At 37.0% G+C, this 14,806-nt stretch overlaps 1 protein-coding gene across 3 annotated transcripts in view; it reads left to right on the top strand.

The window, feature by feature from the left end:
- The window catches only part of LOC149804999 (HEAT repeat-containing protein 5B-like), a 179,125-nt gene that overhangs the window by 48,399 nt on the left and 115,920 nt on the right, over positions 1-14,806 (top strand). The gene's annotated exons all lie outside the window — the stretch shown is intronic.

The following is a 14,806-nucleotide window of genomic DNA, read 5'->3' as shown; positions in this document are numbered from 1 at the left end:
ACGCAGACAGAGGTGAGATGGCAGTGATCCGTAACGGAGAGCGCTTTAGACCACTCGGCCACTCGGGGCCCCGTAACTCATAGAGCAAGAGATTATTTATGTTAACAAAATAAATGATTTATGAAAACTGTAAGATCATCGTATATATTAATTCCTTCTAATTTTCATGTTACGGGTATGCTATGTATTTAAGGCCAGTACATGGTACAAACAAGAAAGGGTGGGTGGGGTGTAAATGATTTGGGTCATCTTTGCAAAACATCTCTAGAGATACAAAACTGACCTGACCATTTAAAAAATGTTTACAAAAGATGGTATGATCCTATAATATAGATGTATCATCAGTAAAGAAATATTTCAGTGAAAGAAATGTTAGATATGATAATTCAGTTGTTAATAGCAGACCTACTAAAATAAATATGCTTTGGACAAACATATAGAAAATGTTATGTACCAGTATTGCTATATTGTGTCTTTGACTTTTGGTGCGTGATGTTTGATTGCATGCAAGTTATAAATAGGATTTTACAGGTTTTAAAATCAGTTGAAATAATAGACCTGTTGACAAGTCAGGTGGGTTTTGTTGTGACATGAGGTGTTGTGAAATATGTATCGTGGGAGGTATTGCAAAAGAGATCAAGTAGGAAAATATTGAGATTTAGAGCCATAGTATGTAAATAAGGTGAAGAAGTGAACAGTTAATTCATTCCTGTTTTCCTATGTTCTTGTTTTAATATCAGTCTTTAGATGTATTTAATGTTGTGTTTAGATAAAATTTGAGAGGAACCATTTGTTTGGATTATTGTGAATTCATTCAAATGAGCTTTGGACAATGCCATTGTGATACATTAGGACTGTTGACACTTTAGCACATTCAGATCTGCTAGTATGACAGCACATTCAGGACCTGGAATTCATTTGGAACACTCAGTTGTTTGGGACATGTGTAGAACATTTTTAGGATTATTTTGGATTTAATTAATAATACTGTAAGTTCCTCTTAAATTTTAATTTTATAACTTAGTATGTTTAATTATTAATTTGTACAAAATCTTTTTGGTTTTTCCTTATTTCTGTTACTTAGTTTAAGACCATATAATTGTAACAAAAGTTCAAAATGAATGGGAAACTGAATTCATGAGTCATTTATGATCTATAAGAAGAATGCCAGTCTGTGCAATATGAAGAGTCAGACCCCTTCTTTTTCCTTTTTTTTTGATGATGCCATGATGTCTCTCAAGAAATAAGGAAATGTGAGGCTGGACATTACCTCAGGCAAGATGATTATGCTTTTAATTGCTTGACAGAGGTAGGGGATACTATAGTAGGGGCCCACTAGACCATACAGGAGGGAGAGGATTCAACAGATGCTAACCATGTAATAACCCCAATCAATATGGCCACCTGAATGCAACTCATGCAGGAGAAAACTGCACATCTCAGCAGGGAGATATTCAACATTACTGACGGTGAAATTCATGTATAGCACAATTAAGTAGATGTCTAGGAGAATGGATGTTGTGGACATCTCACAATTGGATTTTTTTAAAAGGCTGATGGTTATAAATCTGAATTTGAAATAATTACATATAAAGGCAGACTACTGTATGACATAAATATTTCTGATGAACAGAAGATTCTGGTACAATATGAAGCAGACAAAATGTTAAGGAAAAGAGTGATTGTACTTTCTTTTCACAAGAAGGGGATGTTTATTTCAGATATGTTCATTATATGTAAATGTGATGGAAATTCAAACAAGTTATAAATCTCAAGGCTTTGAGTGACTTTGTCACCTGGGAACATTTTAAACAAGAAAGATTTTCTTATGTTTTGGAACTAATACAGGAGATTGAGCCTATCCAAGCATAATTTTAGATGTTAAATGGATGGGAGGCATTATTGGAGTAGGCTGGAGACTTCACATTTATAAATCAGCATTTTCACCCACACACTTTTTAAAGAGAAACAAATCATGTGACATAGGTCATATAAGACCAGCTGTCACCCTCCACAAGTCACATTTTAACTCTGTTTTCTTAGCAACAACACATTTGCCATATTGGATGTCTGAATGGCACCATTTCCTTTAGGCCTGGCTTGACATAAGCCTTGAGGTGAAAATCCCATATTAAAAGAGTCATTTTTGTGCATTGCTTAGCAGGCAGTGTTTCGGTGTTAACCCCTTAGTAACTGGTGTTAGGGTAAGTATACCTGCCCTTCTTTGGTTCCCAGTTACCTTTTTGGGGTAAATTTTTCTCTTTCAGAGATTAATATGTTGCATGCTGTAGGTAAGTGTGGGCACAAGAAGGCCCTGTAGGATATATACACACTGCCTATCTATCATGCATTAGTTTAGGGAAGTCAGCTCTCCCACAGGGGAGAAATAAGGTGTAATCTGTGTGGTTCAGAGATGGCCAAAAGGCAAATGATCCCAGATGCTCAGTCTGATTCTGTTAGTGCCAGTGAAGGATAGATCCTTGACCCCTCTTAAGAGAGGAAATTACCTGAGAGTGAGTCATGCCTTCCTGGCAGGGAGGAGCAGTGGTTTCTAAAGGTATACTTAGTGCCTGTGACCAATAGCAGTGCTTTCTAAAGATAAACTTAGTGCCTGTGACCAGTATAAACATCGTATCTTCCTGACAACAAGGAAGAGCAGTGATCTTGATGTAATATGTCAGAGGCATACTCATCTGCCAGACCTTTGTTGCTTGACCAGTTTTTGACCAGTGACCAATCACCTAGCATAACTGGACATCATAAGAAATCTTGTGGTGAAAAGCCAATGTCAGTATAACTTTCTGTCCAGGAGGAGTAGTGATAAGATTTTTCAAGATGGCCACTGCGGCAGTCATAGTAACTGTCCAAATGGCACCATTTTAAAGACCAAGTAGATATCATAAATCTTGAAAAGAAAGCCTTGGCAAATAGGATTTTCCATTCAGGATGTGTAGACAAGATCTTCAAGATTGCTGTTGCAGTTGCCTTATAGGATGTCTGAGTGTTTAAAGATTTTTTGCAATTTTTTAAGTAGTTTAGGAGGAGTAACAGTAACAAATTTGTGTTAATGGACAAACAGGCAACAAACAGCTGGCCATCCCATATGGTCTAATAGTCTTTGACCAGTAAAGCTATAAATCAAGTCACTATACCTAAATAATCTACATAAGTATTTTATGCTATTATTGACAGTGAAACCTAAGAATGTTATTTAAGCATGTAATTAGTACTACCAAACAAGGTCCTAAACATAATAATTTCATGATGGATAAAAACAAAGTTTTCATTGCAGCGAAATGACAGATCACCTCAGAATACCTGAATTTAAAAACAAGTCTTATGCAAAACTGAGGGACCAACCATTTAATGTTTGGGGGAGTGGGGTGGGGGTACCTGAGATTTTTATTCCAACTGGGCTGCTTTTTTGTTTTATATTATCTGAAGATGATCCTTTTTCAGCTAATGTGATATAATTATTTCTTATTTTTATACAAATCAGTGCAAGAGTAGTTTTTCAAACAATTTGGTTGCTGGAAATATTTTTCTGAAAAGCACAAGCCTCACCACTACCACCATACCCAAAATTATATGGCTCTAACACAGAAGGAAACTGACAATTGATTAACAGTGTTAGACTACAGACAAAATGTCTTTGATGAGAATGTATGTACATTCACAAATGTGTTGTTTACCTCAGTACATATTTTTGTTACCTGGCACCATACTTACTCAGTACTCAAAACCTGGTTGTATGACAGAAAAGATAAGCTGAGAAGCTGTGGAATTTGTGCACTTTCTTCCTTAAGATAACAATGTCAGAACAAGATATGTTTCTGCTCAAACCAGATAAGATTTTTAAAAGAAGGAAATACGGTGCTTTCTCAGCATAGTTTCACTCGGTTGGAGCCGATCAAATAGTTTTCACAAACCTCCCAGCCACAACTTCATACCAATGATTATTTCACATTTGATTATTTAATTTCTGCCTGACTGCAGTTATCAAGGTTGGATCAAGAATTTGATCATTTAGTTATCAGCAGTTTGATTGTTCAATTACAGGTTTTATTTTGCCTAAAAAATGTCCATTATTTTTTCATGTATACCTAGTAATGTGCTTCCAAGTTGGTACTGAGAACTTAACTCTGTAATGTGTACTGATTAACTCCCAGCAGCAGAAACCCTAAACTCTGATCACATTATACACTTGCGTCTCAGAATCTGAGTCGTTAACCTGAAATCTTAAGTATAAACAGCATATTCAGGGGTGTCTCGACAGAGTGCAAGAATTTCATGAATGCATTGGTTGTTTCACTCCATCATCTAGAACTAGTTGCATTTTTTAAAAATTTGGTGAGATAGTTTGTGAAAACCACAATGTAGAAACTTTCCATACCAGGCCAAGTCTTCACCTTCAAGACATTAATCATATCTTTTAGAATGTGTAAATGGCTTCATGAAAGACTAATTACATGGCTTTATATGATTGAGTGTTCACAGTCATTAAGTTCTATCATTTCATATCTGCATGATCTGGAACTTGTCGAAGTACCATGGTTTGTTTCGATCAAATGCGCCATAATAAAACATGGACTCTTCAATGGTAAGAGTAGTACATTGACAGCTTTAGACAAAATGCTTAAAAATTAAATAGTTTTAAATAATTTATATTTCTGTGTCACCAAGAGGCAGAGTATATAATGGTATGAGACTTGTTTGTCCATCTGCCTTACCATGACCTATTTCATTACCATACAGTAACTTTAGTTTGAATTCATCTACTTTTACAAAACTTTGTTGATGGCTTGCAGTTGTGGTAAGGAAGAAGTCTTTCAATTTTGGGATCAAAAGGACAAGGTCAGGGTCACTGACTGAAAGAAGACATTGTGTCTACATAATAATAATAGTTCTACATCACATTCCTGGACCAAAAAGTTGTGAATGGCTTGCATTTGGGATAAGGATAAATGCTACTAGTTTTGGATTCAAAAGGTTAAATGTCAAGATCGCTAATAGAAAGAAGAAAATGTTTTATGCACTATAACGTTATTTGTACATCAGAGATCTGTATTAAACTTTGTAGATGGCATATACACTACTTGGAGTAAGGAAGATACCTATTGAGTTTGTTGTTGAAAGGTTAATGATTAATTAATTGGGTGGAAGAATGATAAATTGGTTTTGCACAAAAATTTCAGTTTCCAGACATATACCTTTACTGTCCAGTTCTTTATGGATTACACTTTGGGTAAGAAAAAAAGGCTGATTGATATTGGGATGAAAAGGTCAAAGGTCAGTCTCATTGAGACTGGCAAGAAAATGGGTTTTGCACAATAACTTTTGTTCAAGACTGGCCAAAAACTTTGTGGTTTGCTAAAACTTAGATTAAATATGAAACCATTAGAATTGTGGGTTCGAAGGTCAAGTTCATGATAAATCTGACAAGAAAATAATGGTTTTTACTTAGTTACAAAGTTCTTTCCAGAATTCCCAGAACAACAAACCCCTCCAACCCAAAAACAAATATCCACTGTATGACCAAATATTAAATGTAAAGATGGTGCAAAAACTCAGAAATAAGGAATAGAAAATAAAGCTACGGGCCCCAGACTAGGTCATAATTTTTCTGTCTAAATTGCAATCTTGTAAAAATTCCAAGAGCTTCCCAGTTGTAACTCCATCACAGCAAAACAGATTACCTCCATTAGCTGCCACTTTTATGACATGTAGGAGAGAACATCAGCCATATTCTACATCCCCAAACCCACCAGCAGATAATATAGTTTCTGCCAGCCATTTCATCTGTAAACCAGGATCTTGGTACATAAAATTACATCAATTCTTTATATGAATTTAGATTAAAAAACGAGCGCCTCTTCACATGTATATGTAAATGAATGCAACTAGAACTGCTCAGGTGAATTCTGTGCACTTGCAGATACTGAGACAAGAAAGTATAAACGTAAGCTTTTTTTACAAGCCTCTTTTACAGTCAGATAAGGTCATGTTACAGCTAAGGAATGAAGACCATCTCTCTGTTACCTTAGAATGCCTTCCATGAAATGAAGGAAATTTGGATTCAACCCAATGCTTAGAAGATAGTCCTTAATGAATAAAAAAAAAATTTGTATGCCTTCAAACTCAAGTATACATGTTTACATTTATTCAATCATTCATTCTTGTTAGCAGTTGATGTTACTGTATCTCTTTATCATTTTTGGTAGGTCTGAATGTATGGTGATTACATACTGATAGTCCAGTAGCACATTATTTAACAAATATAAGTTAAATGATTCACTGATTCTTGAATTTGATCTATTGTTTATTGATTAATTGTTTTATTCTAATTATACTAATAAATAATATAATTGCATGTACTGTGTTGGAACTTTTTCGTTCACACCAAGTTTTACTGTAGTCTCACCTATCCCACCCCTGCAAGGTTTGGGGTATTGGTGATGGTGGTGTGCTGTAGTCAGCTTTGTCCATCCATCACACTTTTGTTTACTTAAAGGAAACTACAAATCAATGGAAATATTCAATAATAATTAAAGAACTGTAGGAGAAATCCTTTTTCTGAAGCATCATCTCCAATCATAATCAGTTCAATTTTGCCTGTCACCCCTGCTGGGGTATAGGCTTCCCACAAAAGATCGCCAGAGACTTCTGTCCTGTGCCACCCACTAGAGCTGATTCCAGGTGTGACCCAGCTTTCTGATATCTGCCTCAGGGTCACATCGCCAGGTGTTTCATGGTTGGCCCCTTCTCCGAATGCCTTGAGGGTTCCACCTCAATGCCTGTCTGGTAATGTTAGTTGGCAGCTTACATAGCGTGTGTCCTATCCAACCCCACCTTCTCTTCTTGATCTCGTCCTCTACCGGTAGCTGGGAGGTTTTCTGCCACAGTTTGGCCTTGCGGGTTATGTCTGGCTAGCAGATCTGGAGAATTCTTCTTAGGCAACTGTTGATGAAGGTCTGAACTCTCTTTACGGTCCACTTGGTGGTTCTCCAGGTCTCTGCTCCATACAGTAGGACTGACTTCACGTTGAAGTTGAGCAGTCTGATCTTGGAAATTCTTTGGAGCTCCAGATGTTCTTGAGTTGTTTGAAAGCTGCTGTCGTCTTTCCGATCCTTACCTTGACGTCTGCATCTGTGCCATCCTGCTGGTTGATAATGCTGCCCAGGTACGTGAAGGACTCCACCTCTTCCAGGGGACTTCCATGCAGTGTGACTCATTTGTTACTGACATAATTGATCTTGAGGATCTTGGTCTTGTCTTTGTGGATGTTGAGGCCAACCTGTGCTGATGTTGCTGCCAGTATGTCAGTCTTATCCTGCATTTGTTGCTGACTGTAGGACAAGAGTGCTAGGTCATCGGCAAAGTCCAGGTTCTCAATTTGACTCCGCAATGTGTACTGGATCCCATTTCTCTGCCCATTGGTGGACATCTTCATAATCCAGTCAATGGCAAGAAGGAAGAGAAATGGCGACAGCAAGCAGTCTTGCCTCAAGCCAGTCCACACTAGGAAGCTGTCTTTGTGCTGTCCTGCATGAATGACTCTGCAGGACATTCCGTTATAAGTGTTCTTCATCAGGTTCACCAGCTTGGTTGGGATGCTTGCCATAGTGGTGAAGAAGTTTCCAGAGCGTCTCTCAGTCCATGCTGTCGAATGCCTTTTCATAATCAAAAAAGTTTATGTAGAGTGAAGAATTCCACTCCAACGACTGCTTGACTGTGATGCAAAGAGTTAAGAGTAGCTATTTGGTCCATACATGATCTGTTCTGCCGGAAGCCCACTTGCTCAACTTGTAACTGTGGGTTGACTTCCTCTTTCATCCTTTCCAAGAGGGTCCCGGTTGAAGACTTTCCCAGGTACTGACAGGACTGTGATTCCTCTGTAGTTAGAGCAATTGCTGAGGTTGCCTTTCTATATCCCTCCCTCCTGTCAGTCGATATTTCTTCTTCCTCCCAGATCTTCTCAAAGAGGGGGTATAGCATTTCCACTGAAGCCTCTAGGTCTGCTCTGAGGGCTTCTGCTGGGATGTCATCAGGTCCAGCTGGGTGATGGCTTTCCTGATCTCATCTCTGGTAGGATCGTCAAAGCTTATGAGGAGATCTGCATTGGCTGGGTGGATTTCTTGGGGATTTAGTGGTACTGGCCAGTTCAACAGTTCTTCAAAATGTTCTATCTATTCATTTGGTGTTCTGTACTTGCTATGGTCTTTCCCTGCTTGTCTTTTACGGGTCTTGGTGATGTTGTACAGCTTCATATTTTCCACTGGCAGCCGCTTCTTCTGCCTCTGCTGCCAGTCCTTCAACGTAGTTTCTCTTGTCTAACTTGATGCTTGTTTTCACTTCTCTATAGGCATCAGTGTACTCTTTTTGTAACTTTACTTTTGTAGTTCTTGTCCTACTGCTATTTACTGCAGTTTTCATCTGTTTCTGCTCCTGGATTTTGCACAATGTTTTGGCTGAAATCCATTCTTTCTGCTGGTGTTTCATGGGGCCTAGTACTTCTTGGCATTTTGATTTTATTGCCTCCTTAACTTTCTGCCATCCGTTGTTCGCATTGTTTTCCCCATCTTCAAGAAGCTTTTGTAGCACTTGGTACTTGTTAAGTGTCAGTCTGTATTCTTGTGTAGTTTTTGCATCTTTCAAAATGCTGATGTTATACTTTGTTTTCTTCTCATTTGTGCCCATCCAGCTATTCTTCAGCTTAAGTTTCAGCCTTGCAACGACTTAGTGGTAGTCAGATGCCACATCTGCTCCCCTCTTCACCCTCACATCTTGCAGGGATCTTCTAAACTCCTTGGCTATGCAGATGTGGTCAGTCTGATTTTTTGTCACATGGTCTGGTTATATCCATATGTTCTTGTGGATTCTCTTGTAGGGAAAGATGGTACCCCTGATGACCAGGTTGTTCAGTGCACAAAGGTCTGCAAATCTCTCTCCATTTTCGTTCATCTCACCCAGGCCGTGGATCCCCATGGCTTGTTCATACCCTTTGTTGTCTGACCCAGCATTGGCATTGAAGTCACCCATGAGGATGTTGATGTCTTTGTCCAGAATGTTCTCTACTATATTATGTAGTATGTTGTAAGACTGGTCCTTATCTTTTTCTTCACCCTCATTTGTTGAAGCGTAGCACTGTATGACGTTCATCTTATTTTCTCCTTGTTCCTAAAAGTTGCCATGAGGATTCTGGGCCTGTGTGGTTCCAATCCTATCAGTGCATTATATGCTTGCTTCGACAGAATGAGCCCCACCCCCTATGTATGAGGCACACCATCTTCTTTATATCCTGAATACAGTAGCATCTCTCCTGTCATCAGTCTTCTTTGTCCAGATTGAATCCAACTTGTCTCGCTAATGCCCAGTAGGGATAGGTTGTAGTTCCTCATCTCTGCTGCCACCTGTGCTGTTTTTCATGTCCAATCGTAATGCCAGTATTTAATTATTGACACAGTTTCTGGGAGTTGAATTCCCGTGACCTCGTAGGCATAATTTCCTCACCCATTTGGTTACTTTCGTAATATGATGTCAAAGTAGCAACTCCAGCATCTCAACTGCCAGTTGCTTGGGTTAATTTCATGTGAAAGACAATACTGTTTTGCATTGCTTACAGATGCACTATCACATTAAGAAAAGGCTTTGGACTACATTTTTTTTTCTTTTCCAAAAGTGAAAAGTGTAAATTAAGTATTATTGCAAGTGAGTTGATTTTAAATCAAACACCATATAGTATTCTGTGCTCATTAGATTTCTCAAAGGAATGTTACGAGAGGGATCGTGAAGAATGGCTGCTCTTAGATACTCAAATATTAGGTCAAGACTAAAAATTGGTGCTGTTCCAGATATTCCTTTGGCTGTTCATCAGAACTACTGCCTTGAACTAACAAATATATTAGTCCCACCCTAAATAAACCAAGATATCCCATTTCGCTAATCATGAGCATGTTTAAACTATTTGGGTATGATGGCATTGTTCTCTGTTGATCATATTACAATAGACATACTCAAAACAGAAATATTAGATGGTGCTATTAATATACAGTAAGTATATATGCATAATGATACTCTTATTAGTCGATAAGTGTACACTCATAAGGGTACTTTTGTTAGACAATAAGTATACATGTATAATGGTACTATTATTATTAGACAATAAGTATACATGTGCAATGGTACTGTTATTAGACAATAAGTATACATGCATAAAGGTGCTATTATTAGACAATAAGTATATATGCATAAGGAGGCCTTTGTTTGACAATAAGTAAATATGTATAATGGTACTGTTATTAGAAGATAAGTATACATGTGTAATGGTACTATTATTAGACAATACGATAAGTACCGTATTTTCACGTATATAAGATGCATCTTATATAAAATTTTACTTACCCTGCACCATAAATGCGTCTTATATTCGTGGCGTCTTATCTAATTATTTTTTTTACACAAATGAAAACTCAGTCAACAAGTTTTATAATAAACATTTACTAAAAATACTGTTTGTCTTGATTTAAAATCAATCTATTAATCTTCATCGTCATCAGTTTCTGCTTCATATCCATCGAAAATTTCATCGAATTCACTTTCGTCGCCAAATACCTCCATAGCTGCTGCTAATCGATCCTCGTTGAAGATCTGATATTGGTGGCCGTTTCTGGAATTATCGTTCTGGAATTATCCCACACTTTCTGAAGTCATTGATGATTGTTGTTGTTATTGTTGTTTTCACTTTCTCCCATGCCAGGAGAACCCAATTACACACCTCTACGTATGTTGCATGACGTTGTCAACCAGCTGGCGTGAAGGTGTGCTTACCGCTAGTCATCCAACAATCCCATTCCTCACGAACAAAAGTCTTAAATGGATGATTGATGGCAACATCCAAGGGCTTGAGCTTACAAGTCAGACCACCTGGTATAATGGCTGTGTGGGCTCCAGCATTGTTGATGTGTTTCTGCACAGTTGTCTCCTTATGGGCAGCCATTGTGTCGAAAATCAGAAGAGATTGCTTCTTGAAAAATCCGCCTCTTCTTGTTCTGAAGCACTTATCTGTCCAGGTCTGCATCACCTCTGTATTCATCCAGCCTTTTTTATTGCAGACAATAACAACTCCAGCTGGCAAAGTTTCTCTGGGCATGGTTATCCTTTTAAAGATAACCATGGGTTTCAGTTTTCCTCCTGCAGCTGTGCAGGCCAACACAACAGTTAAGTTCGTTCATTCGTGTCCCGTGGTATCAACTGCTACTGTCTTTACTCCTTTCTCTGCCACTGATCTGCTAGCTGGAATATCAAATGACATTGGAACTTCGTCCATGTTGATGATGTCATCATCTGCTAACTTCAGTTCAGTTTTTCCTTCTGAACAAAGGTGTTGAAAACATCCAGTTTATTCTCCCAATCGTCTGGAAGCTTCTGTCCAACAGTTGTACGTGCCCGGACTGCAAGGTTGTTCAGTTTCATGAACTTGTACACCCAGTTTGCACTGCCACGAAAGTCCATGATCTTCATTTGTGTGGCAATAATTTGAGCCTTGAGTTTGATCAATATCATTGAAACTGCACGGTTACTGTCACATTGCAAGCGTACCCAGTTGGCAAGATTTTCTTCCAAGTTCGGCCATCTTGCCTTTCTACCTCTACGAGCTCGTTTCTTTGGATTCATCTTCTTAAGCTCCTCTTCCTCCAACTTCCACTCATGCACATTCTTCTCACTGCAACTAAATTCTCTTCCAGCAGCTCTGTTGCCATGCTCCTTGGCAAACTTGATGACGTCTAATTTAAAATTGGACGTATGATTTTCACTTTGTCATCGTGAAAATTTTATAAATTTTATAAATACTCAAGAGATTGATCACTCATTTATTTATAACAAGAGATTGATCCCACGTATACCCTATATACCGGTATATGCTAACCCCAGCTGCAGAAGCCTAGACCTAGCGGCCTGGAGGAAGATAAGATCAAACGATAACTGTTGCGGCCCTGCCTCAAACAATTCTTTGAACTCCAGCCAAAACGGTCAATGAAGCCTTGTTTACAATAGGTGAGTGATTGAAACATTGGAGATATTTGCATTTATGACAAAGGAAAGTACCGGTAGCCACTTTGATGCATGTGGTTTGAAAACGGATGTTTACTGATACATATTTGAACAAAACAACACACAGAATTATTAAAAGATTTTATTAAACTTTATTAGAACAATAATGTAATAGTACTTAACAAAATAATATTAGATACAGATCAATACCGTAAGTCACTTATAAGTTATTAAAAAATCAACGCTATGTCATCTGCAGTCAATATAGGGTTTGCTCAGTTCGGCAGATGGTGAGGCCGAGAGCATCTTATATTTGTATGCGTCTTATTTAAAATATTATTTACACAAATCGTCAAAACCCGTGTCATATATGGGTGCGTCTTATAATTGGATGCGTCTAATATATGCGAAAATACAGTATACGTGTATAATGGTACTATTATTTGACAATAAGTATACACATACATGCATAATGGTACATTATTAGACTATAGGTATACATGTATAATGGTACTATTATTAGAAGATAAGTATACATGTATAATGATTATTAGACGATAAGTATACAAGCATAATGGTACTATTATTAGACAATAAGTATACATGTATAATGGTACTATTATTAGAAGATAAGTATACATGTATAATGATTATTAGACGATAAGTATACAAGCATAATGGTACTATTATTAGACAATAAGTATACATGTATAATGGTACTATTATTTGACGATAAGTATTCATGCACAATAGTACTATTATTAGATAAGTATTCATGTATAATGGTAGTATTATTTGACGATAAGTATTCATGCACAATGGTACTATTATTAGATGATAAGTATTCATGTATAATGGTACTATTATAAGACAATAAGTATGCAAGCATAATGGTACTATTATTAGAAGATAAGTATACATGTATAATGATTATTAGACGATAAGTATACAAGCATAATGGTACTATTATTAGACAATAAGTATACATGTATAATGATTATTAGACAATAAGTATTCATGCACAATGGTACTATTATTAGATGATAAGTATTCATGTATAATGGTACTATTATTAGAAGATAAGTATATGTGTATAATGATTATTAGATGCTAAGTATACAAGCATAATGGTACTATTATTAGACAATAAGTATACATGTATAATGGTACTAATATTAGACAGTAAGTATACATGTATAATGGTACTATTATTAGACAATAAGAATACATGTATAATGGTACTAATATTAGACAATAAGTATACATGTATAATGGTACTATTATTAGAAGATAAGTATACATGTATCATGTATACGTATCTTCTAATAATATTATTAGACGATAATTATTTAATGCACAATGGTACAATTATTAGAGCATAAGTATTCATGCATAATTCTCCTTTTGTTAGACAATAAGTATACATGTATAAGGCGATGATGGTAGATCTAAAACCAACGGGTGTTTGCCATTCTTCCTCCAACTCTGTCAGTGTTATCTTGATCATCACTCATAATTGAGACTGCATAGAATTCTCATCATTATGAATGTTAACAGTGAAAGACTCGTCCATAAGTGTTTTAAATTTGTACGGCTTGATGTCTGTCTTGCTCACTGTGTTTTTGTTTGTATTCGGAGGACCGGCTAGTATTGCATCACAGGACCACATGATCTGATGTCTCATCAAAACTTGGAAAAACTAGGCAATTTACAGAATCGTGGTATCTTCTTCGCAATATTGTTACTATATGCCCACAATATTGTTTTTATAAACATTACAGTCAAATTTGAATTTGTTGAGAATTACGTATATAAAAGGAGAAGTTTTATTTCTAGTCTTCATTAATGTTTATATGTACTCAATCTTTTATGCTGTTTTATCATGACTAGACATTATGTTCTGTAGAAACTGGAGCCTTATGAATTGCCCCCATTTTCATTTCAAATTGTCTGTCCATCTGTCACACTCTTCTCCAGTTCTTCTTGTCATGGGTTTTGTTATGCCGTTTTTCAGCACATGATAGGCTATTCATGGTGGCTAGTATATTTGGTGGAGGAAGAAGCCAGGAAAAGCCTGGAAAGAATTACTAACTACAGTAAGCAACTAGCAAGCGTTCTCATATAACCATGTTGGCTGAACCCATTACTCATCCCGATGCTGACATAGGTGAGATGTAAAGGTAAAGTGCCTTAGACCACTTGGACACTCGGGGCTCCCTTCTCCACTTACGGTAATATCTCCCCATTAGAAATTCTTGAAGAAAGTTAGTACGCACTTGCATCATGACAAGAGTTTGTGTCTCATGAAAGATTCTGCTTTGTTTGTTTTGTACTTTGAGAGTTATCTGTGTTACAGTTCATATCTCCTTTACTGTTAGAGGTATTGTCATGAAACTTTGTTGTAGTATCATGAGTGGAAAATGTCTTGTAAAAGATTGGAGACTGATCAACTTTTTAAAACTATTTTTTGAAAAATATGTTGTGTCCATCTGTCTCTCCATCAGACTCATGACAGTTAATACCTTCCTGTTTGATAAATTTACTATGCAATTGCATCATGATAAGAGTTTGTCACATACAAGGATGGGCTACGGCAGATTTTTTACTCTCTTAGCAGGAGGGATTGCACCCACTTCAGATCTAGTTGGATTTTGCCAAACTTTTAATTACAGTAGCTTAACATTCAAACCAGTTCATATTATTAAGAACTTCTTTGACTGGATTCATTATTGTGCTTTTGCCTATTTTTTTTTTA

Source organism: Sinohyriopsis cumingii, chromosome 2 (genome assembly GCF_028554795.1).
Source record: "Sinohyriopsis cumingii isolate HCF-2022 chromosome 2, ASM2855479v2, whole genome shotgun sequence".
NCBI classification, from domain to species: Eukaryota; Metazoa; Mollusca; class Bivalvia; order Unionida; family Unionidae; genus Sinohyriopsis; species Sinohyriopsis cumingii.
Note: the sequence above shows the minus strand (reverse complement) of the source record. Positions and strands in the feature narration are given on the sequence as shown.